This window comes from Dermacentor variabilis, chromosome 9, assembly GCF_050947875.1.
Source record: "Dermacentor variabilis isolate Ectoservices chromosome 9, ASM5094787v1, whole genome shotgun sequence".
NCBI lineage: Eukaryota > Metazoa > Arthropoda > Arachnida > Ixodida > Ixodidae > Dermacentor > Dermacentor variabilis.
This window is the reverse complement of record NC_134576.1, coordinates 142,838,231-142,862,026: the sequence shown is the minus strand read 5'-3', so window position 1 is coordinate 142,862,026 and position 23,796 is coordinate 142,838,231.

Below are 23,796 nucleotides of genomic sequence, written 5' to 3'. Positions count from 1 at the left end.
GGTAGCTCAATCGGTAGAGCAAGGTTGTGGGATCGTTCCCCACCTGAGGCAAGTTGTTTTTTCATCCACTTTCGTTTTCATTAATTTATCGTTTATTTATTTCATTTATTAAGCGCAAGCGATTTCCCCTATGTTGTCCTTGGTGTCAGTGTTTGTTGGCTTCCTATGATATGACTAATAAAAATCGGGCCCCTCGGTTAACCCCCTTTCTTCTCGTTTACTGGGTATACAACGCTCTTCAATGAAGCTCACTGGTGCCAACTTAGGTCCCAAGGTATGTGGCACTGGGCATGTGCCGCTCTTCATCTAACCGTTTTTCCGTATGCCTGGGTCACTGGGTAGCCCGTTGTCGAATTAGTAGCGCATCAGGCTGCTGTGTTGAGGGAATAGGGTTCGAAGCCAACCATCGGTACGACATGGGTCAGCAAATATGTGGCAGCATGCTGGTCTACTATCAACCTGTTTCAAACGCCTTGGGTCTCTGTCGATGCGGGACTGCGTAGGTACCGCTGTGCAAAGAAACCATGCATTTAACGCCAACTTGGAGCACTGTGTAGTGCCACTCCGTATGGGCTGGTTTTCACTGAATCTCTTTGATGCGAACTTGGGTCACTGGGTATGTACAACTGTAGGTGCATGCCGCGCTTCAATGAATGTCTTTGCCCCAACTTGGGCAACTAGGTATGTGCCACTGATAATACCAGCTCTACAATGACAAAAACATTCCTTCAATTTTTCCGATGCTGAGCGGAATCTCAGCTGTGTCACGAGGGTTCCTCTAGGACAGCTACCCGATGGATTCGCAGGCTGCACCACAAATGCACTGGTTATGCGCTGCTTTTCAATGAACTTCTTTCGCTCCAACTCTTTAGCGAGCTGCGCCATGGATGCACTGGGCATGTGCCGCTCTTCAATGAACCTCTCGCCAACTTCGGTGGCTGAGTAGGCGCTAATGGGTGTGCGGCAAACGAGGGAACAATATTCAGCGTTCGCATGCACTGGTGCGCCACGATTCTCATCTAGGAGGCCCCACGCGGACTACTCGGCAGTGTCACTAGATGGCGCTGCGTGTCCAGAAAGACCTTAGAACACGCACCTATAAAGCGAGATATAAGAAGGAAGAAGAAGCATGTGCTTGCTGCGGTAAAGCTAGGGAAACGATGGAGCATGTTTTATTAGAATGTGAAGACGTCTACCCAGCGGTCGAATTAGGCACCACTGACCTCCTTCAAGCCCTTGGGTTCAGCGGGAGCAGTATTGAAGCAAACATGTCCGCAGTAGGCATTAGTAAGAGGCGATTGGAGGATTGGTGTAAGAAAAGTTGGGAAACGACGAAAGACAGAGACGTACAAAAGCACAGTTCGCAATAGGGGATCAGAAAATTTGGGCGTGGTAGTTCATAGTGTTTTTTTTTTCATTGTCTAACCTAGGTAGGACATTTGGCAGTATAATAGCAAGAGCTTGGTGGCGCAACCCACCGCCCCGTTCCAAAGGGGACGCTCATAACATCCATCCATCCGAAAGGCGAAAGAGGAGCCCGGTTGCCCAGTGAGGCGTTTCTCAGCGTTCGCATGCACCGGCGCGTCTTGTATCTCGGAGGCCACGTGCCGGCTTCGCAGTGACGGTGCTAGGTCGCGCCGAGTACTGTTAAGGAAGCTCGAAAGACGAATGCCGCTGCAGCACATGCCTCATACATAACTCATTTCGACTGTAGACATAAGTTGTGTTGCTATATTTATTCGATGCTAAACGCATTACTGTCGACAAACATCGTGAGATGGGTTCCGCCGAATTCTTTTTTCCTTATTTCTGTCGTTTCCTTACTAACAGTATGGTTTGTACGAGGAGTACATACTCTTTGGGTGGTGAGTGTTCGGGGGAAAAAAATAACACGACAGATTCAACGCAACATTGGAATCTAAGTGACGCGAAGTTTTGTTGAGTTAGCGAGGGAGAATCACTAATGGATGATACTGATGACACTAGATGGCACTGAGACGCTGTTAGCTGTGGGCGGCACAAGAATGAAGATGATGCCGAGGTGCCAATGTGGATGATAAGCTTATGCACAGAGACACACGACACGCATCAAAACACATTTAAGGTTTCATACACCTTGTGTCGCAGTGGTATATTTTATTCTCGGAGAATAGTAAAGAAGGTTGACATGCCCAGTGCCAAAGTTGTCTGTTCGTCCATATTCCCTGTGAGCCAAGTTGTCTAACCACATAGGTCATACAGCACCCAGCAGCAAGTTGTCTAATCGGTGCATGTATACCCAGTGGCCCAAGTCGTCTATATTTATCCACAAATATATACGGCGAGGAAACGACGAAGAACGCCAAATCCCTGGCAAATTGCGAATAAGGTTTTGCTTTACTGCAGTATGTTCCACTATGATGATTGGATAGCGCACGGCTACCATGCAGTCACGGACCATATACACGCACGCACACGCAGCCATGTGAGTGCGGTCCTTCAATAAGGGTAACTGTAACTGTGGCTCCTGTAACGCTGCACGAATCTCGATGAGACGGATCGCAAAAACTGCGCGAAGCGGGTTCCGCAGAAGCCGCAAGGAGGATCGCCGTAAATCAGAGCCACAGAATAATTTACGACGTGTGCAAGCCGATGGTGTGTTTTTCTGCTGATGCTTTCGCGGTTGAGTGGCGGAGCTGTGTTCTCGCCCTGGTTTGGACGCGAGAGTCACGTGCGAGCCAACGCTGGAGCGGCGTGCATTGACCCAGAGGATCGCTTCGCGGCGACAGGGCTCGCCCGGCTTTTCTCAGGCGCGTTGTCTGTATGTATAGGCAGCGTCTGGTCGAACTCTGAGCTGCCGGGTCGATGGAAAGGCCGGCTACGTAACAGCTATGGCAGTAAGATGAAGACGGAGCAATATAACGACTCGTGCAATGAAGAAGGACGTAACAGAGAAAATTTTGCCTGCTGATTACTAAAGTAGGCGAAATCAACAGTTGCCAGCATAACGGAGCGTCTCGAGCTATTTTGAACGTAACATTCAACACAGAAATGCTCAGACACTAAAGCAATGACAGCAGTTCCGTACGTGTAGTTAACATGAAGTCGGCCGTAGAAAAATCGACATGAATGATTTCTGCAACAAAAGCAAGTTTATTTAATTCTTACTTGAAACAATTGCGGTCGAGTACGTGCATATTTCGACTTTCCAGAAATAACGATGGTGAACACTGCTTTAGCATCATGATCGAATGACTCATGAGATTCAACATCCAGAACCAACATTGAAGATAAGACGCCGTGGTTGAAGGCTCTGTATTAATTTTGAGCCCCTGGGGTTTGCCACCTTGCACGTAGCTATAAGTGTACAAGATTATTTAATTCCACCACCATAGGATTACGGCTGCCGTGGTAAAAAATCGAAAATGTGGCCTCCATTTAGAAACAAAATCCCATAACGAACGAGCCATCGTGCCAAATGAGAAGGCGAGGTAACTCCGTGGTTAGCCATTTTAGGAATGAAAACGGGTGAACGCGGTAGCTATGCCATGTGCCTCATGTTCAAAGAGCATGAGAACCGGGATTTGCGCAAGGCAGAGAAGTTAAATGTAAAACTATTAAATGTTTGCACGCAACAATGGCTGTAGAAATTTGACCTTTCTTCCGGCCCTTATGCACAGCCTCCCACATTTTTAACCATGTGGTGGTGGTGGTGAAAAACTTTTATTGCTCTCAAAAGAGAAGCACATCGAGGTTGGCATGAGCCGGTTCTCAAGGGCCCAGCCCTTAAACATTCTAAGTGGGATCCCTAGAACGGGACCCCAGTGGCGTCGGCCGCTTCCCGGGCGCGCACGTCCAAGGCCATTTGGGCCTGCAGGTCATAGCAGCCGAGCAGGGTCGCCTCCCAGTACTCCCGATTGGCGTTGGGGTGAGGGGCAATAGCTGGGTTAAATGGTCAGGCCCTCACCATGTGATAGCTGTCCGAAGACTTTTCCGCATAATGCGGACAACTGCCCGTAAAGGAAGGATCAAAATGTTTGAGTGCTGCCGGGCACAGCAGAGTGTTCCTATAGAGACGGAGTAGAAGCCGCTCCGCCGTCTTAGATAGCCCTTTACTCAGGCGAGGGTAAAGGCTATGGCCAGATTGATAATGATGGACAATGGCTTTAACAGAATACGTGGCATTGAATTCGAGATCCTGATCTAGGGGGTCGAGAAAGGAAGCCCGGAAACAGAGCGCGCGGGCGGCGGCGTCGGCTGCCTCATTCCCCTCGAGACCCATATGAGCAGGAGCCCACACTATGTTCCGCTGAGCGGGGTCCCCAGTGTAGGTGCAATTTTAAAGTTTTATACATGTCGCGCGAGCATCGAAGAGATGATGTATCAGCGCCTTACGACGGAAATAATCTGCGAGACTGGCACAGGCGCTCAAAGCGCCCTTCAGTGCGAGCGTAGTCACAGATAGTAAAGTCATAAAACTTCTGCTTTGGTAAGGAATGCCTCGTCCAGAAGGAAACAACGTCGCATGCGAAACTAGCACTGGAGAGTGCTGTGTAGTCCTGCGCATACTATACTGCCGGTATCGCTGATTATCGCCGTTGCGAGGCGTTGACTGAGTGTGCTGTCGATGCTCGTTCAATATAGTTAAAAATGTCGGAGGCTGTATATCGCGTGCTTCGGTGACAGCTACCTTAGGTTATTAAAAATAGGAGACTGAAGCCAGTCAGCGATGCTCAAAGCCCAACCGTTCTTCGCTAGAATAATCTGTGCTCTTGCACCGGTCTCGAGAAGTAAGTAATCATAATCTGCAGCGAAATGTATAGGCTTCAGTTTGGTTCCGCATTAATTAAAATGCAATACCAAAAAGTCTTAACTGGATTAGGTGTGCACTTTTGTGCACGTGTTATTTCTCTCGCTCGTTTCATAAGTTAGTTAAAAAATACCATGCACATTTCACTGAGACCCGAGAAAGAAGTGCATATTGAGGTAAAAAAAAATCATAATGGGCAAAAGAAACGGACACGTCATTGTTTATGCAGACGTACTGACAACAAAACCGATTAATCAATAAATAATACAAAGCCAGCAAACCATTCCGAGCAATATTGTAATTTTAACATGAACCGCAAACGAAGACATATAAGACATTACTACTATACAAAAAAAAAATGCACGATTCACGCAGTCCTTACAAAATCACGTAGATTATCACGAAACGACAGCGATAGAGGTGGTTAGTGCCTTTTCAAAGCTTTCGCAAGTAGCAGTAGCCTCTGTTCCATTCACGAATTGGGCGCGAAAAGCAAGTGAAGTTAGGCACATTAGTCCTTGCAGCGAGCAAGATCTGCTTAGAAATGTGTCGGTGATGGGTTCCTCTATTTAGCGCAGGGGTAACGAACGTATAACTGAAAGAACTAGCTTTCCGCAGAGTAATGCATGCATACAGGTTAATGTAGTTGTTTTGCGTCTCAGCTACAGTGGCTGAACGTTATTGTTGGTGAACATAATTATTGAAAACCAAGCGCGGCGTTCTTCTCGGAACTTTTTTTAATGTATGAAGTCTGTTTTTCGAACCTGGTGCTCAGCACAAGTTCTTTAGTGATTACCGGCATTACTGTGCTTATTTAGTTGGTGGTGTAGGGACCCTTGTCGAAACGTTTTGGTAGCCGTCAGATCCGCCGTGTTTTATTACCCGTCAACGGCTTGCGATGTTGCTGGATCGAACACGCCACGCCACGTGTCCGTGAACATGCGCAACCGCAGCGCTCGCTGCCAGTGGTGACCGCAGTTCGTCTAAACACAGGCCGCATTTATTTATTATTTTGCAACCCGATATTCAGGTCCACTTCGTTGTCTTTTGCAGAATGATTTGCGTTGATTGGTACTGCGTGATCGTTGTTCTTAAGCCCACAAATGATGAAAGGAGATCTTCAACAGGAGAAAGCGATACCAAAGAATGATAATTGCATAGACTCGACTGAAACATGTCCCTTTCGGAAGCTGTTGCAAGAAAAATGCTTGAAAAACGAAAGATGCCTCATAATCGTCTATGTGAGTCTAGGAATTACTAATTGCAAATGCTAAATATTTGAATGTGTCCCGTTTATGTCCAGGGAAAATGCGCATGATCTTGCATGCTGTACATGCGACGTTCCCACTAGTCGCAGAGTCAAACACGCGCAATCGCATGCATGATGTCTCTCGACGCTACTTTGTCCCCGGCGGTGAATGCATATTTTTCCTGCCCCATGTTTCCCACTCTTCGGGGAGATGGAGTTGTTCTGGGAACCATATGTAAACATTCCAGCTGTGTAGAGAGACGTTCGCCTCCGTTTCCCTATAACGAAGATATCGAGCGAATGACGCACCCTGGAAGCCCTTAATTTCGGTAGGTCTTTTCTCCTCCCCCGCTTTTCTTTCGTATTTACGTTCCTCTCACCTTAATCCGCCTCTACTCGTTAAGTGGGACAACCAGCTCTCTTTTGAATACATGCTAGTTGACCTACTTGTGCTCTATTTTTTATTGACGTTAATTCTTCTATGTCCCTATAGTTCGTTGCTTCCACATGTATGGCCTATAAAGGGGACCCCTTTCCCTGGCCCGCCTCACCACATACCCATCTACTTTCTTTTCTTTCTTTCTAGTCCTACCTTTCTTCATCTTACTAGCTCCCTGCCTTGGTGAGTCGGGCTGTTTGTCTTTCCTTTTTTGAAAACCGTCAACCTTTTTACTTGCTATTGCTGTCTCACCAAAGGATGTAAGGACACGCCAGTACCGTTCACTTGCTTCGGGGAACAAAAACAGCGTAAACTATAGTGTCTCTTGTTCCGTTTCCTATTTCTTTCCTTGTTTTTTTTTTCGATAGTTTCATTCTTTACCACGTACGAACTAGCCTAGCAGTTGGTGCACCCACACACGCCTCTGATGCTTAAGACAACCGGGGCTTATTTTCAATCTTTCCCTCCTCCCCTTTTTTTTGATAAAGGTGTTCAAAAATCAAATCAGATCTCGTTCGTGGAAGTCCTGACCATGGATACCGATTGCGACAGAAAAAGAAAGAAAGAATACGCTCTCTGAATTGAAATTTGTGAGGCATAACAAAGTGAAGATGTCAAAAAAGCAGCTTGGTTTATTAATAACCCTTTTGCGTGAATCTACTGAAGCCTCTCGTCTCGCACTGTATTCACGTGGAAGGGTGTGTGTTTCCATGTGTTGAATTACGATGTGGTCAAAATTAATCCGGAGTCCTTTACCACATCGTGCCTCGTAATCATATTGTGGTTTAGGTATGTAAAGCACGATATGTAATTAATTAATTACGACATGAGCTGGTGATGCCGATTACGTTACTCGACACTAGCTTCGCAGCAAACTCACGGTATTTTACAAAGGCTAGTCAAATATTTTGTATTTATCTTATTGAGATGCAATCAAGACTGGAATTTCATAACACTATTATGTAAGTGTGGCATGGTGCGTAATTCAAAAGTAATTCGGGACTTTTTGTTGGTGGTGGTAGTGCGTTGTCGTAGTAGAGTTAAGATATCAGGCACGTGATTTTCTTACGGTAGTATATTTTATTGTAATATTTCTTTTCTTCTTTTGAAACATGGCGTTTTATATGATTTGCTGAAAATGCATTGGTGCTGCCCATGTAAATGTCGTAATTATAAATTTGTGCTTCATTGCAACTAATTACTTTTTCTCATTTGTTTCATGCTGCATCATCATATATTGTCTATAAATAGGTTCGTTGTTGCAGAAAGCAAAAGCGTTTTCTAAGATCTTAATCGACCCGAATTTATTTATTTATTTATTTATTTATTTATTTATTTATTTATTTACTACTGCCGGCAACCTTTTGGCCGACAAACCAGGAGTGGTTATAGTGCATTATAGGTTGCATTTGTTACAAATCATTGCAAGGTTATGACGACGAAGAAAAAATGAAATGCACAAACACCAACAAGAGTAATACAATGAGCAATCAACGCTTATTAGCATGTCATACTCTCAGTAACAAAGCACGCCCAGCAATCACAAGAAGAGAACAATGACTGCTAAAAAAGACTCAAACCTCGATAGTTTCCCCAGCTCATTCGGCAGCCCGTTCCACTCTGCAATGGCCCTCGGGAAAAAGCAACTCTTGTGCGCATTTGCTCCACTCTGGGGTGCTAAGATGGCCTTGTTGTGTTTTGTCAGCGTCGGTCGTGTCGCGTTAAACTGTTTGTATACCTGTTAACTGTTTGTATACCTGTGTGACGAGGGAACACTTCCAGTGGTAGAAAAATAATGCGACGCCATATCCGTTAAAAACAGAAGTTACATCATTTTTGTTCCCAAAGGCACGAAACTTGTTTGGTTGCTTGCCGTTAAAGCTGTATCTGCAAATGCCCCGCAATTCAACTTGATTGGCGTTTTGAGCATTCAGCGGGGAAAGCAATGCAGCAAAGGGTCAGCCATACGGGTGCCGAAATCGCGCGCACATTGTTGACTAGCAAAACAACGCAACATGCGTGGGGGTCGTATTGTAACGGGTGAACTTTACGAGAGCGCCTTTCTCCGTGCACACTTCGAGAGCTGCATTGCATTACAAGTGATAGGAGCGTATATAAACGTCCCCTTTTATAGCGGGCGCTAAAAAAGAGGCATTCCTTGATAATGATAACGTAAAATTGAATTGTCTTTTCTTTACTAGCCAAGCATATAAACATTGATCAGGAATTTTATTTCGTTGAATGGCTCAAACTTAGCGTGTTGAAGGAATTATTAAAGTTTCCACAGAACTTCAAGAGAGAGCTCAAAGCAGAATTTAAAACATTTAAAGAAGCAATGAAAAAAGAAAACGTGCGCACGGAAGAATGTAAAGTTCATGGGGAGCTAAAAGAGACCTAGAAAATTACGGCATTCATTAGTACGAAGTAAAAACTTTGAAGAAGCCAACCGTCTGGCACAACTCCTCTCGCTGAAAACAAAGCTTTGATAAACCAGAATGAAGCGCTTCAGCAAAGACTAAACCAGCTGGAAAAGTAGTTTTGTGGATGCCAAGAAAACGTAGTGAAAGCTACACAATATTCGCGAAACATAAATTTGGAAATCAAGGGGGTGTTGCAAAGCCCAAATGAAAGAATTCCCAATATCCTGAAGAAGATGGGCGATGCAATTGGCGAAGCCATCATAAGTTCTGATATACATGTATGCCACAGAGTGAACGCAAACAACATCAAAAAGAACACACTGACATAAAGCACGAAAGAAACAATTGACTAACACCGATTTAGGTCTAACATCATCGCTAGAACCACTTCAAGACATACCAATCTACATTAATGAATACCTCTGCCCTTATCTGGAAAGTCTTCTAGGAAAGGCTGCTGCGCGCAGGTGAGAATGCCGGTGGAAGTGCGCACAGTCCAAAAGTGAATCTATTTTCGCACGTCGCCCTGACACGTCACCTGTCCTGTCAATTCAACGCGAAAGTGATCTCGATAAGATCACCGCGGATGCATCCCGTGAATGTTTGAGCATTAGTGCTGTATCGAATCATCGCTAACTGTACAATTACTCCAGAGCATAATGCTGAGCTTGCTACAGGAATAAATATATATAAATGACAAACTTCTGGACTTTGACGCTCGATCGATCAGCCCGAAAAGGGATGACATAACGATATTAATAGATTTTTGTAACAATGTTTTCGTTATAGTTATGTTTACCGAAACGTTGTATAATGATGACTCTCAGCAGATTGTTCCGCCAGGGTACAACCACTTCGTTTTTTTTTTAATCGGCAAGGCAGCGGAGGCGGTGGCATGGCTTCATTGACTAATTTCTTGGGTTTTCAGTTAACTCACGACTACACTGTTTTCACAGATAATTAAAATATCACAAGCACTATAATAACACTCTAATGATTCGTGATATAGTATATGTCACAGTTTGGAAGCATCCGCGAGTTTCTTGTTTTTCTTTTCGATAAACTGCTCTCCTTGACGGACCATAACGGCTATGGCCTAGCAATAGCTGGCGATTTAGACATTGACATCCTGAAAGACTCGGGGCCTGCTGCTGACTTGCTACTTACATTGAAATTTAATGGATTTCGCAATGAAACTGTTGCCCCAACGCTTGTTACTAATACAGCGTCTTCATTGCTCGACCTGTTTATCACAAACTTGGTTGCCGAAAATGTATTTTCTCATGCTTTATTCTCTTACCTAAGCAATCATATGCCTGTTGTGTTAATGCTCGAAAGACAGGCAACGCTTAAAACATGAATCGAAAGAAAACCAGCATATCGCGATATATCAATGCGTACACTCGAGATCGACCTCTAGACAAACGCTGTTGTTTATTGATTAGAGCGAGGTAACTACTCTTACAGGTGTGAAAGTTGTCTACGATAAGTTCTTACAATATTTAAAGAATATTATTACGCGTCCTTTCCAGAGAAAACCTACCATGGCTGTAAGAAAACTAGCAAACCGTGGGTCACTTGATAATTAGTAAAGCTTATGAACGTTAAAAACAGATGTGGGATCGAGGACTTCCTTAATAAAAACTTGTGACAATAAAATGTTGCGAGAATTCAAATAATTTAGGAACTAATTAAATAAGGCTATTTCTAAATGAAAGGAGCAATATTTCAGAATAATTTTCCACCGTGATTGCCTTGGGAAAAGTGACGTCGTCTGTAACTATCTAAATAAACTATTGAATAGACAGCCAACGACAAACGCTGTCGCCTGCATGGTAATTGATAACGTTTTACTAAGCGGGGATAAACTTGTGAATAGTTTCAATTATATTTTTTAAAGATAGGAAGCACTGCTACTTGCTCTGTTATTTCTGTAGTTGCAAGATTACCACAGTCTTTCATTTTTTCAGCGTATACTCTGAGGTCACAACTCTTTCTGCAGGCATTAACAACAGTCATGGTTGTTACGCCCACGAATTAGTTATTAATTAAGCCTATGAAGTACGTACTCGATTTGATCGCCCCTGCGATTACACACATGTTTAAGAGAAATAGTTCCAGCGGTATTTTTCAAACTACCGCCCCGTCTCAATTTTGCCAGCTTTATTTTTCCAAAGGCCTTGCGAAAACTACCCGCAATGAAAATTTTAGTTCAAAAATTTAATCTCCTAACCGTCAGCTTTAATTAAGAAAAAAATTGTTCCTCAGAAGACGCAGTCCTGCTTCAGAAAGAGATTATATTAGAGAACATCGAAAATAAGCCGTTGACTCTAGGACTGTATCTAGATTTTAGCCAAGCCTTCGATCGCGTGAATCATGCGGTATTATTATTAAAAAAATGGAGCTATATAGATTTCGGGTAGTTTCGTTGCAACTTCTTTGCTTTCACCTGGACGAAAGATTACAATATACCGAAATAGGCCCATGTAAGTCGCGTTTCAGACGAATTGCTTCGACAGTAGCACAAGGGTGTATTTTAATGACCATTCTTTTCCTTAGTTATAGAAATTACGTGATGAAAATAAACACCAACTATCATTTTATCATTTACGCCAATGATGCACAGCCTTCTCTAATGTAAAATATTTGTCAAACATACAAACCTAAGCCAGTACGTCTTGCTGGAACCTTGAAGAATGGTGCAAGCCTAATAATGAATGAAACAAAAACTAAATGTGTTGTATATCATGCGCCTGGAACACTGGCTACGGTACCCGAGTACGTTATCATAGGCGGATACACTTTTCGCGTTGTAAAATGTGTTAGAATACTTGGCATCATTTTCACTGAGCCACGTCGTGGAATGACCAAGTAAAAGCGATAACGTGAAAATTACGCAAGTGTGTAGGATTAATGAGCCGTCATCGACATGCGCTGCCAGTTGTAATAAAAAGATTACTATGCGACGCCCTTTTTAACTCTCACTTATGTCACTGCGTGCTGGTATGGGGTAAAACTAAAGTAATAATGTATCCAAACTGAGCATGTTACAGAAAAAAAGTTGCTTGGATAATTTCAATTGCTTCCTTTCTAGAACACACCGCTCCTCCTTTTAAAATGAAGTAAGATCGTTAAAATATCAGATTTATACAATTCCAAACTACTATGCTCTCACTAGAAGGCAGCCACTCGGCAAATCAGATACTTTTCTCAATCTTGCCCACCTTGAGTGAAACACAGTCTCCCATCGTTTCCCACAGCAGCCACCTTGGCAGGTTCCACACACGCACGCAGTACGGAGCGTAGCGCATCCCACATATCTTGTGAACATTATACTACTACGACTCGCTACAAAAACATATTTCATTTCTTACAAAAAAAAAATAAGAGCATTATTTTTTGGAAAATTGAAACATTCTTTCATTTAAGTTAGTGTTTCCTCGCGCTTTATATTTTATTTTCTTATTTATTCTTATGCTGTACACATCTCCTAAAGTGCATTCCCACATTCCGCTGTTCACAATGCAGCTCTCCAAGAAATACACGTGTCGTAAACGTCGTATTGCTTGCACCCATGTGCTACCATTGTGTCCACAGTGGTGCGAACCTGCGAGTGCCGACAATTGTCTAATATCAGATTTCTGTGTTTGCTTAATTTTCTTGTAATTTTTATGTTAAAGATTATAAGTGCTGTACCCTGTTTTCACCACCGATGGGTGGCTGTCAGGCTGTCATTCGGCAGCTTTTTCCCCAGCCAACTCCTTTCACTGCAAATTTGTCGTTTTGGTGAAAATAAAGTTGTTTGTCTGAAAAAAAAAGAAAAAAACTGGGTCTCGCTTAAATTATACAAAAAAGTTCTTTTCCAACGTTTGTTGCCTCCTCACATAGTCACGCTGCCGTCGCTGCTCCCATAACTATCCTAGCTGTTGTCAGCAGCAGTTGGTTCCGCGCCGCTTTTCACCCGAAGAGTCACAACTTATTTGGATCGAACTTGGGTTATATTTGTGTTTTCATTATTCTTCTCTTCGATTTTACCCTTTCCTTTTCCCCCAGTTGCATGGTAGCCAACTGGATATAACCTCTCTGCCTTTCATTTTTAATGCTCTCTCTCGGCGCATCAACTCACCAACGAGACCCTTTGAGAGAGCCTAGGTATGTGGCGCCGCCCATTGATGTAGCCGGTAACTGAATGGAGAATCTCCATTGTGCTTTTCGCCCGCGGCTACGCTAGGCTGCTGTGTCGCACTGGGCTCTCGCGGGAACAGGAAAGAAACGCTGATGCCTTTGACAACGTTTCTCTGTGTAAATTAATTTCCTTCTTTCTCTATCTTGCAACACACTTTGCAAAGGATGAAACTCTCGGAAAGAGAAGACATGCCCAGTAAATTTCTTTCGAAAACACGTTGTCGACCGGGTTCCTGGAACCAGAACGTTCTCTGAAAACTACAGCCGACTGCTTACTTTCGTGCGTAAGGCTTCATTACAGGTCTTGCTTTCGACCACTCGCTTACATTTTGACTTGAACAACATTGCTAATGAGCATAGAAATCTAATGACATTCTCGACATACCGCGCTGGAGCACCTATAGATGGTGCACGGTTTCTTCCAATCATCTGCACGAGTATGCACGGTGCGCAATGTGCAATTTGTAGAGTATGCCATGATTAGCTTTGACGGCAACTAAAAGACACACAAGAATTCGGACCGACTGAGATTGATTGATTGATTGATTGATTGATTGATTGATTGATTGATTGATTGATTGATTGATTGATTGATTGATTGATTGTGAATGGATGGATGGATGGATATGCAATGGTTTGGACCAGGGTGTCGAACCGAAAAAAAAACCGGTTCGGTTCGGTTTCAGGGTCAACGTACTCCGGCTTCGTGCCGGTTCAATTCCGGTTCGGAAAAACCAACATATTCAGCGGTTAGCGAACCGGTTCACAACACTAACACGGTTCGCAAACCGGTTCGGCGCTGTTGATATTAACCTGCCCCATGGCGATATGCTGCACGGTACTATCAACTTGTGTGCAGCTCATGCGCATGTTACGTCGAGAGGAGGCAGACATTTACGAATGAATTTACCAACCCTAAACATTTCCTAAAATGCACTCACAATATGTTGATGGCGGTGGTGGTGGTGTAGCTGCGGCTGCAGGTGGGGTTAGCCTGGCAAGCTTAGCCGGAAATTGTGCTGCCTGGGCATCTCATATATGTTTAAGCAAACAAGCAAGTTACTTATTTACTATGGATCACGATGTCTCGTAAGAAACAAAAGTGCTTGACACGCGATATTGGCAGCAGTGGAAGTATTTCCTCTAAGCGTAAATAAAACGTGCTAATGGGATCTTTGAAACATATGGAAATTCTTATTCGTGTGGTTGTGCGTGCATGCATGCATGCACGTGCGCGTGTGTGCGGCAGGCGCGCGCGTTTTTGGCACTTCACGATAGAACTAGGTCCTGTCTTTCTGGCACTGTGCGGAATGGAGGCCTGCCTCGTAAACAAAAGTGGACGCTGCTGAACTTGTGCGCACAAGATCTTGACTTTATGTAATGTCACGTTTCAACTACGTTTCATGCTAGCACCTCATAAATCCAGGATGGCTGTCTTGTTTTTCTTTAATTGTCGCACATGGCACTGGGCGATAACAATTTCGTAAGCACTGGTCAGTCCACAGAATCAACTCTGTTTTTGTCTATGGCACTATGAGCATAAGTGCAGATGCGCAGTTCCAACAGTGGCCAAATGCTAGCATCCATATTTACTCTCGATCGCACTGAACGAAAGCACCAAACACGGAGGAAGGAAAAGGGCTGGGATGGAGCGTCACTCGATCATCTTGAAGCATAGACATAAAATTATAAAGGAAAGGCTCATGAGAAATAGACCCTCACCACGTGATGCGCAGGCGGTAATTTCTAGCCGATGAATGCGCGGAGCGTTCCCGAGGAAATTGACTGGAGAGCGCGTGAACGAGAGTCGATTGTGACGAAGGCGACTCTAAAAGAGCCACTGCGTACGACACCAACGTACTTAAAAGGTCCCGCAACAGAGAAGTTTCTATTACAGATAGGCCCCAGAAAGAAAGTGGTGGCGCGCTCTCAGAGGAGCCTGGCTTGCCTAGGCCAGCTGCTTGGCGCCATGCTCTCTCCTAGCTTTCTTTCTTTTCTTTTTCGCCCTCGAAGACACGAAAGTGGCCTTGCGAAGGCTATACATTGCCGACGTTCAATCGAACTACGATGGGCATGCTTGCGCTAAGCTAAAATGGGCGTGGTTGCGGAGCACACGCTATTCGCATGTGCCCGGATGTTTAGCCTCTTCGCAGCGAGCGTTCCTCCAGTTCCCTTGCGAACATGTAACCAGCGTGAATAATCGACTATATTATAACGTTGCATGGCGCTCTTCGGCATTCATTAGCCCTTGCGCCTTAAAACTCCATATATCAACATCAGCAACATCTTTACTTTTTCTGAAGGTTCTATTCTTGCTTTCCGCAGACTGCATCCACTGCAAGAAAGCCACTTTAAGGGCGTCTAGTTTCTCGAGACTAACTTTGGACTTTGACGTAGTTATCCTACGTATAGTACAGGTTCACGGGAGTTCACTTTGCATCAATGACACAACCTCCGACACTACCTTTGGCCTGTGGAGTGCTTGCACGTTCTATTTCAACAGTCAAGCTCCAACCGCTTTTTTTTGCTTTCTTTTGTTGCTGTTGCCTGCTTTCTGCATCTCGCCAGAAATGGTAGTAAATGGGGCAGCCTCTGCTACATGCGTGAGCTAGCGGAGGTGCTTGCCATGTTCCTTAAATATCTAGAGTATCTAGAGTATCTAGAGTATCTAGAGGTAGTTAGGTCTTTATCTTGTCAGCATGTGCCCTGAATTTGCCCTAGATTTCACATTGTATGCTGCAGCAGGTTGAGAGGGAAAGGAGACATAAAAGAAAGGCAGGAATGCTAACCAGGCTGATCCCGATCGGCTACGTTGTACTGTGGGACAGAAAAAAATTTGCTAAAACTGACGAGCAAAAAGAAAAGTTCACAGCAGGCACAAGCATTCATCGTTATGTTCGTCCCAGGCGGTCATATACGCTGGAGAAAGCCTAAAAATATAAATCATTAAGTACCTTCTGCACCGTTCTATACGCAGTCATATAAAAAGCAACGCTTAAAGTAGTGACCAAAAGCGGCCCAGAACTCTTGGAAACAGTATTCTTCGCTCGAGAGAATTATGAACATTGCACTCAATGCTCTTGCAAACGAGAAATTTTGAGTGTCTTAAGCAGTGCTTGGAGACGAGGAAATGCGGTGAACACCACGTGCTCACTTTGTACCTATGAGCATTTGAGATGGTGTCAGGTGACCACTGTCACCGTAGCGTTATTTTCTTACGCGCCAGCGTTGCTACGCATGCACTGTGTTTAGAGTGGCGAGGCTTTCGTGAAAAAATTTTACCACCTGCCAGAAGCGTTAGAATAGAATTCGAACAAATGAGTAAGGGAAGTAGTGATGCACAGGGTGGCCATGAACGATTGCTTTCTACATCGTAAGCAATCGTTGCTTACGAGTTCATTGCTTACGAATCGAGTTCGTTGCTGTAAGCCTGGAGTTCCGCTTTCGCAGTCGCCACGCGTCGACCTCTTATTCCTCTATGCACCTCTGCTGCCGCATAACCGTATCCACACGCGCTCCCATAGCCACTTGCGAAGGGCCCGCTCTCGCCAAAAGTCAAAGTCAAAATCTGTGCCCCAACACAGGTCTATATATAAACAATTCCTGCCGGGGACAGGTTCGAATCCTAGGTGAGCGTGCACAAGCCCCTCCCTCTCCCTCCTGTCGCGCTTACTCGAAACTTCAACATCATGGTTGGTGCCGGCAACAGTGAATCTTGCCGTTCCACTCGAACGTGAGCACTCAAATACCCAACTACTGCTAAAGGTAGATCATCGGGAGTTCGATAATTATCTTATGATATCATAATCAACGAAATATAATGCAAATTTTCGCACGTGCTTATAGCGTCCATTTGCTCAACGTCGGTGAGCTCAATTTACTCCAAATTGTGACTACAAGCTTTCATCCCGATAAAAATGTGCAACATTCGCTCCACTTCGTTACGATTCAAACGGGATACGTCACATTGCGCACTTGTACAGCACCGTCTGAATATAGACAAATCACTTGTTTTTCATTTTTTTCCCAGACCGATATGACTTTAGCATTAATTTTTTTTATGGCGGAGAAGTAAACGTTAAGACGCAGTGAATTGGCTGAGATCGATGGCGTTTAACGTCCTACAGCAATACACGAGCTGTGAGAGACACCATAGCGTGGCCTCCGGAATAATTTTGACACACTTCGGAAGTATCTTATTGTGCCCTAAAGATCGATACGCGAGCGTCTTTTGTATCTAAACCACATCTGAATGCAACCTCGGGGCTGGGAATGGAGTCTGCGAGATCTTGTTCAATATTAGAGCGTGACAGTCGCTTCCACATAAATTTTCTTTTTCAGACCGAAAACACTGTTTGCGCTCTATATTTAAATGTCATGATACACCAACTTTCATCTCCACGCGGGCGGGTAATTTAAATCCACCTAACGATTTCGTCGAAAATCGTCAAACCCTAATCAACCGTTGCAGTGGATGCTAGGAACCCAGGATAGTATATGTCTGTAGAACGCCCATTACGGCTCTGGGCACACATACAGGAGTCCCGCGGCTTGCCTCATTAATGCCTCACTTGTATGCAGTCGGTCGCCTGTTTTTCGGTGGCAATGGATTATGTGCGCCAGAAGACTTCGTGCCACCGTGTCCAGTTTCTCTATTCCACAGAGCGCACACGGGCGTTCTGCTGCACCAGCAGGCTCACTGAAACGGGGCGAAGCGAGACGAGGGATGTGTGGGAGCCCTGCTTCCGGACAGCGCTGTATGCCAGCCCGCACTAATGAGTTTCCTTTGTGAGCCGACGACAGCGAGCCGCGGCTGAGTTTGCCGGGCATCTCTTTGTTTCTCATTGACCGCGCCGCTGAGCAAAAGCGAATAAGGGAAGCCTCCGCCTGGCGCAGCTCATACAAAGGATGCATGGCGCTGGCTCGCTGTCACGAAGTTGGGCTGGCGTGAAGTGAACGTCCCTTGTTTTCAAGTCATATCCGGCTTTCGCAGTTGTCGTACGTTGGGGGATCACGCAGTGTAATACGTGACAGGCGCCAAACCGGGACTACTGCCACGTGTGTTCTTGTGCACTGCTCTTTCGGGCTTACATTGACTGTCCACAGGGCGTAGCTCCATGGGCTGTAATGAGCTTCAGTGCATACACGAGGTTGCCCCAGAGCGTTAGCTTTCCCAAGCCTACATGTATTTTCACTCCAATCAAAGAAAAAGAAATAGTGGGAAATAGGATACTTGGCATGCGCGTTGTTACAAAACAGCGTGTACCTAATTTTCTCCTAGTTATTTCCCTCTAATTGCGCGGGTGTTCGTGGTTCTCACAGTCTTGAAATGTTATCTGCCACTGATCTGCTTTCTATGTATAAGTGCAACTCTTTCTGTGTAATGAACGCCTCTTTCCCGTCAGACCCGACCGGACTCATAAGATGCGAGTGCGGAATACACACTCTATATCGTTCTTTTCTCGCACTGGCCTCACATCATTCCTACGAAATTATTGTCTTTGAGATTAGCTTGTCCTGATCCCTCCCATTTCAATCGTCAATGCGGCCCCAAGTGGAGTTCGATGGCAGTATATTCTTGATCTGGTATCTCACAATTGTGACCGTTATCTCTACACAGTATTGATGCGGACATTATGTGCCGCAGGAAATGACTGCTGTAGACGGACAGCTTCACTGATGTCTTGTGGAGATAAAATTGAACAAAAGATGTGCGGATAATACTGAAACTCGCGACAGCAGTAGACCTTGAGGCGAGGGTATTACACTAGACTTGTAATGGTATCATGTACACACTCTTGTAATTTTGTCCTCATCCGTTTGATCAAGCACACCTACTTGCTTTGAGTTTCTTTATAAACGCGGAAATGTTCTTCCTATCATGAGTACGCGAAACTTTCTTGTAGTATCTTTATCTATGCTAAGATATCTTTAGGCTGAAGGCGTGAAACAAAGAAGTTTGCATAACTGTGACGTGAATTACCTCAGCCTGTTTCTGCAAGAAGTAAAACATTCGCAAGTCCACTACCAGTTTGCGATATCCACGAGAGTCCTGTCTGGTATTCTTACTTTCGAAGACGAATGTGGAATAAAACTACTTAGCAGCATCAGTTGATGAAAGCATAGCCACAGAATATTACGACAAATCTATGCGCTACCTATCATTATCAAGCTGGCTTAGAAGTCATACCGGCAGTGCACGCAGACATTAGTGTCATATTTCACATGCGTTCTTTGTACAGGGCACCTCTTGTGATCTCAAAAGAAACGCACGTCATGCCTAAAGCAATTGCACTGATGCCTCAGTCACATTTTTTATATATCTTACAGCAAAATTTATTAACAGGATTGCGTATTGCTGCAGTCAAAAAGGCTAGGCGACAGCGGACTTCTGTATATGGTGGGTTAGTTTGTAAATTCGTCTGCGTTATAGCCTATAGTAAGGCACATGGTAAGACACCCCGCTTCATACGATGTGCGGCGCATAGAAAAAATGGTTGTCGCGAGAATGATAATGTCTTGGGAAGACTTTGGATGTGGTTGTTGGTACGACCGGGGTCGTGCCTCACACCGTATTCAGCGAATTGCGCAGTGCGCGTCTGCAGCTGTGTTCTGCGGCGACAGCGATGCAGTCTGTAGTGCATGTCGAAGCAGAGGCCTCTTTGCGCAACCCCAGTTCCATCGTCGACCAGCACGTATCTTAAGGGCGGCAAACCGCAGCAGTTTCATCCGAGTGCCGAGTTCCGAGAATCAGCTAGTCACGTCGTTTCTGACCCGGCAATTGCATACACCACCCAACCAACACAGAGCCTGATCCCTCGGGGTTCGGAAATGGGAAGGTTCGCCGGTGCGCATTCGCCGCCATACACCCGAAGATACTCGGCTATTCAAATCTCGTAGCTGAACCGCGTGGGTTACGCGCTTGCTTATCCTGCGTTTCCATACTTCTTCATTTTCTCATCTTATAGAGTCGCGGAGGCGAAAGTAGGATCAGCGTTGTTGGGGTCGCCAACGAACCACGTCAGAGCCACGTGACCCGCTGCACGTGCTACGTCTGAATTATGCTTTTCGTTGCTTTTCCCAACGGGGTTATGCGCGCTGAAGGAAAGCATATTTGTATTTCTCTTTCTTTTTCAGCAATGCATTCATGGAAATGGCCGGATTCCTTTCGGGCGATTCTATTGCCGTTGCTTTGTTCCTTGCTGGAAGACGCTGGAAGACGCTGGAAGACGCTGGAAGACGCACAAACGTGTTGTTTGACCTTACTACAACAATCTTGTTGCGAGAAGGCTGATATCCCAAAATCCTGCTGGGAAAGTGCTTAAAATTATTTGTTATATAAATCTCTCTTGCGATAGAAAAGTATAGCGGCGCCTCTTTTTCGCGAGAAGTAGCGCGATGCGAAAACTGCGAAAAGAGCACGGAATGTACATGATACCATTTGCTAACGAAAAGTTAGGTCAAGCGTCACGTAAGTGAACAAAAGAACAAAAAGAAACTGTTTCAGGAGAGTCGCTACCCCATTTGACGCACGTTGCTCTGGATTGATGCTGGTACTGGGCGTTCCTTCCTGTGTCAGGATGCAATGTCCTGACCGCTATCCATGACACCTGCTTTTTGACCGGAGCTTTGTCACCGAACATCGAAGCAACTGTGACTGGGCGATGCTTTGAACTAATTTCACTTAGTAATTACGAAGACAGCTAAAAACTGGCCTAAATGGTTATCCTACGGTTCGGAATTATTTCCTGCGCAGTAGACATCGTCTGCAGTGACGCCGCCAGAAAAAAATTTTTGGGGGGGGACGTGCCGAGTGAGCACTTGCTAAGTATACCACTCCTGGATACGCCACTTTACCATGTATTACTAAATACATTTGACATTGAATGAATAGGCAACATTTCGCCGTTATTTGTACATTAATGGAGCTACAAGCTTCTCATTTATTTTTGTGCTTCGGGAGTGCGTATGAGAAGGCCGTGGAAAGCAAGAACTGTTTTTCAGTTCTGGGCCATTGATAACGGCAAACGCACGACGCAATGAATTGCGCATCGATGTGGTACTTTTCCTGCTCCCTGGAACCTATAATCCTTTTTCGTACGTGTGCTTCAAGCTGCATGTTAGTTTTATGCGTTTTGTGCGTTTTCTGTATAACCTGCCCATTTCTACACATCACGTTAGACTCCCTTTCATTGTAGTATTTTCGTTTTGAACCTCGTCCACAAAGACATTTTTCCCCTTACTACGATATCCATGTCATCGCACAAAACCTCTGACCTAGTTGTCGGTAAGCCAAACTGTGAGCAAATACACAACCAGCGACGCCGTCACTGTCAACACCGTTAGTGAAAGCCTCGGGCGACGGCAGCAACGCGACGGCGTCATCAATTAGGCGTAGTTGCAGGTCACGCGCATCATCTAACGCGATTTGAGGCACTCAATACCGTTGAGCTAAAGGCCATCTATCGGCAAGTGCTCTTTCCCGCCTCCTCCCTAGTCTGAACCTAATGGTGCTTCCGCAGAACGGGGTTTTCACGACATCGTCGTGCCAAGATGGACGCGTGCACTCCAATCCTGGCGACACATAGGCGATTCTTGTTGGCACCGGGCCTGCAAAATCGTGGTGCTTTCCCTCGAACCAAGCAGCTTGATCGATAGCCGTCTTTTCAGCCTCCCTAACAGGTCGCCTCCCTCTATATCTAGCCATACGTAACGGCTCACTGATTCTAGCAGTACTGCCTTCTAGAAGAAAGGAACTGGCTCTGCTGTGTTCACAAAAGGCGCTTCAAGTGCCTTTTGTGAGGACTAAAGACATTCTGGGACAAGTACCAGCCTAAGGTAGTTATGTCTTCCGAGAAGTGGGTCCGGCCACATGACAAACATTAAACACTTTACTCAGAATATTGAGCTTCGAATGTGATCGAGGCTTCCACAGTAGTCCATACACAGCCAAATCCTCTTTCCGCTATATCTACTTCAACAAGCAAGCCTCCATCTTGTAACTGCGTTTATATTATTCTGTCTGCGTGCGTGCGTGCGTGCGTGCGTGCGGAATTGTGTTGTGCGTGTTTCAGAGAGAAAATATGAATGTCCACAATTAGAACGCGATAGCGTCCCTCTGGCTAGACTAAATACTTTGTTTGTTTGTTTGTTTGTTTGTTTGTTTGTTTGTTTGTTTGTTTGTTTAATAACCTTAGAGCCAAAAAAGCATTATAGTGGCCTGCTTTCTGCTCACGAGGCAGTCGTAACATTCTTAACCTGGGTAACAGCATCTGAAAACGTACAGGCATATCATGTTATTCTGATTAGTGATTCTGCTCAGCCTTCTCGTAAACCCCGCAGTACACTGTAATTTCTGCAAAAAACATTGCGTAGTCACTGACGCGGTTGGAAAGTGCACGTGAACTGCTTTTCAAATTGCGTTAGTTCAAGTACCAGTGATGGATGCGTTGTGAACGTGGCCACCGCGCCATTACATACTTTCACGAAAGTGTCTTGTTGGGCTAGGTGGTACATGCTTATGCTAAGAGAACGCAGCAAACTTGAATATGGGGAAAATTGAGAGGCAGACATAGACAAAGTGACAGGAACGTGGTTGGACAAACAACTGAAGTCTATTCATGTTCCCCAAGCCCATACTGAACATGCGCAAGGCACAACACATCATATATACGATAATCTTACCTCTACTTTGTTATCACTTTACCTCCCCCTCCCCTCTCTCCCCAGCGTAGGGTAGGAAGCCGGATCTTCACCTCTGATTAATCTCCCTTCCTATCCCCTTTCCTCTGTCTCTTTCTACACGATAGTCACATTTACTGTACAAGGTGACATTGATCAAGAAATTCAAGCTCATTCTTTGTTAGGAACGCCAATGGCGCGACCATCGCAAGAAACGTGCACCCTGATTACAACCGAGGTAGAAGAAAGGCAAGAGCCGAGGCTCTGCTCCGTTCATTCGGCAGGGAGAGAAACGCGCGCTTTGTCGACGCAGCCGAATGTGCGAACGGCCAAAAATACACCGCCGTAGCCATAGACGCAGAGTCGAAAATCAGAACCACATGCAGTGTATACACCAAACACTCGGAACTAGCGGAGGAAGTAACGATTGCGCTGGCCCTCACAGAACAGGAATGCGAAGTCGTACTAAGTGACTCGCAAACGGCAGTAAAGAATTACGCCAAAGGTCGCATTTCCAAGGAAGCCCTGTCCATTCTGGCCAAAGCGGGCACATCCGAAACCGCGAGCTCCAGGATCATATGGCTCCCCGCGCCCGTCACCACGGAAGGCGACGGGCTCCCGAACCTAAACGAGACGGCGCACAGGACGGCGCGAGACATGACCCGCCGCGCCGAACAGGGCAACGCCTCTCGCACGATAGCGAACGCTTCGTGCGAGAGGGGCAGGCTCACCAGATACAACGACATAACCAGTGCATATTTGAACGCCAGAAGGATATACCCACCGCCGAGTCCGAAATTGAACAGGAGGCAGGCCGTCACCTGGCGACAACTCCAGACGAACACCTTCCCTAATCCATTCCGTCTGAAACGTATCTTCCCAGATAAGCATCAGGACGACACGTGCAAATTGTGCCAGGAAGGACCAGCAACATTCAAACACATGCTGTGGGAGTGCAATGTAGTTATAGGAGAGGTGGCACTTACTCCGGAGACCCTGTCGTCGAGGTGGGCCGCCGCTCTGCGCAGCTCAG